The sequence below is a fragment of the Galeopterus variegatus genome, unplaced genomic scaffold (assembly GCF_000696425.1).
Source record: "Galeopterus variegatus unplaced genomic scaffold, G_variegatus-3.0.2 Scaffold1889, whole genome shotgun sequence".
Taxonomy (NCBI): Eukaryota; Metazoa; Chordata; class Mammalia; order Dermoptera; family Cynocephalidae; genus Galeopterus; species Galeopterus variegatus.
In genome coordinates this window covers 84,243-86,973 of record NW_007728000.1, presented here as the reverse complement: position 1 = coordinate 86,973, position 2,731 = coordinate 84,243, and positions in this window count along the sequence as shown.

Sequence of the window (2,731 nt, the reverse complement as noted above, 5' to 3'; positions counted from 1 at the left end):
TAAGATCCCCTTACCAGTCATCCTTAAAAATAATAATAATAATAATAATAATAATAATAAAATAAATAAAAGACCATTGTACTGTTCAATCATTTCTGCTGCCTGGGGATGATATGGCACATGTAACTTCCACTGAATGGACAACTGGGAGGCTCACCTCTGAACCCCATGTCCAGTAAAGTGGGTTCCATTATCACTCTCTATGACTACAGGCTGGCTGTACATGGCCGTAAGGCTATTCAGTGCCTTCACAGTGTTTACCTGGTCTGGGCCCTTACACGGCCATACAAACAGAAAACCAGTAGCCATATCAACAGCAATGAAGATGTATCTGAAATTCTCTGGCTTTGGCAGTAGTCTGACAAAGTCCACTTGCCATTAAGTTAGGGGCACCCTTCCTTGAATTATTTGCCCATCTGTATGGGGGACCCGCCAGAGGTGTGGACTCTCCTGAGCACATACTGGACAAGCACGACAAGCATTCACTACATCTTCCCATTTTATAGGCAAGGCCCATCTTTGAACTGCCATCCACATGGTTTTGCTGCCAGCATGCTGCATTCACCCATTCCATTAAGGAGTGATTACCTTGCCCTGTGCATATCTGTAGCTATTCCATAGCCACTGCCTCAGGCTGGTGTATGGTAATGGAGGCCAATTCTTCCATCTCCTCACCAGAGCACATCACACCAGCCACCCGTAGGTCCCATAACCACAGCAGCCAAGCAGCCAGGGGCTCCCCCTGTTTCTGTCAGAACTGTCTCCCCAAGTCAACTAATTCAACCTGGGTATACGGGACATAGGTAGTGAATTGCATCACCTGTGGATTGCCTGCCGGTTGTCTGCCCAGTCCCATAGGCTGCTTGTGTTTCATTTTCTGGTGCACAACAGGTTGTGCCTGGAGACGCACAGTCTCCCCCAACTCACCACTGGGTTTGTCATCCTCCCTGGTGTGAGAGGCAGGCGTGGCCAATCGCTGCACGTCATCCTCCAGGACATTTATCCATGCTTGCAACAACTCTCCTTTCTGCTTCAAATCTCGATCAGCTTGGAGCATAGTGAGAAGTAGCCAGGCTCCGGTCAGCAGAAAAGTGGCCACCAGGCACCACAGATCCCAGTCAACAGGAAAGTGGCCATAGGGCACAACATATTCAAGAGTAGCCACATTTCCTCCTTCTCCCAAGGGGCTTTTGGCTCCTGTACCTGCTCAGAATCCTGCTGACTACACCAGTTGTAGAGCTAGGGCTAGGGCTCACAGACCCCTTGAGCCTGTTGTCCAGACTGGGTCACAAACCCTTCACACATAGGTCTACAAGCTAGGTAACAAGAAAAGGTCCTTGGAGCCATGGGTGGGTGAAGAAATAATAGGCTTTATTCAGAGCTAGGAGCAGCTGGCCTAATATGGCTTCCCAGAGTGTCCTCTTGAAGCTTTGCACATCTGTGCCATTAGTCCTTTTTACTCAAGTCCATAATTCAAAAAAAAAAAAAAAAAAAAAAAAAAAGACCCGGATGCACATGAACAATCACATTAGACAATAACAAGGAACACCCGTGTGCACGCACACACCCACCTCAGATGCTCAGCAAGACTGAACATCTGAGGGGCCCTGACTATTTTCCTTATATTTTCCCAACACCCCTGCTCCCTCTTGGCCTCAGAAGCAATCCCACTGCTCCCCTTGAGTGGCCCTGAAAGGCATGCTGTTTCTCCCAAAGAAACTGTGAGTTCAGTAAAACTGTAAAACTTCCTGTTTCTCTCTGATCTGTATCTGGCCTCTCCATACGTTAACACCCCCTGCCCCACTTAAAAACAGGAGAAATATAAAAAAGGTCACGCATCTTGTCACTTCTCACTGTGTGACAGAGATGCAAAGATTACTCAGAGCCTAGATATTAAGAGCAATAAGAAGCCCAAAGGGACTGCACCGAGAAAACTCCCTCAAGAAAGGAGAAGCAAGGTGCAGCCCCCAGTCAGTATTTGCTTCAGCTTTTGTTGTAAAGACAAGGAAATACAAGAGAAAAAACAACTCAATCCATCATTTATCAAAGGAATGAAAAGAAATTGGCTATGGGGAATTCTGTGGAAAACATCTTAAGAAACAAAGGAAAGGGAGTAAAGCTGGATAAGAAGTGAACTTATGTTCTTATCTAATCTAGCAGAACGTCCTTGAAGATCTTTGCTGTGCTAAGGGCTTTTGCCCTTTGAACAATCCCTGTTCTGCCTCAAATCTCTTATTTACACTAACAGCTTTTGCCCTGGATAAATTCCCTGGTCTTTCTTGATCTTAACATTCCCACACCCCTCCACATCTTGCCTAATTTTTCTGACTAGAACTTCCAGTACAATTTTGAGTAGAAGTGGTGAGAACAGCAGGTCTTTTCTTGTGCCTGATCGTAGTGGGAAAACATTCTGCCTTTCACCACTAAGAATGTAAGCTGTTGGTTTTTCATAGAGGCCTTTTATCAAGTGGAGGAAGTTTCCTCATAGTCCTGGTTTGTTGAGTGTTTTTATCATGAAAGCTGTTGGATTTTGTCACATGTTTTTCCTATGTCTGTTGAGATAGCCGTGTGGTTTTTGTTTTTTTTTCTATTGATATCGTGCACTAACTGACTTTTGGATGTTAAACCAACCTTGCATTCCTGGGATAAATCCCACTTGGTCATGCAGTATTATTCTTTTTATATGTTACTGAATTCAGTTTGCTAGTATTTTGTTGAACATTTTTCCATC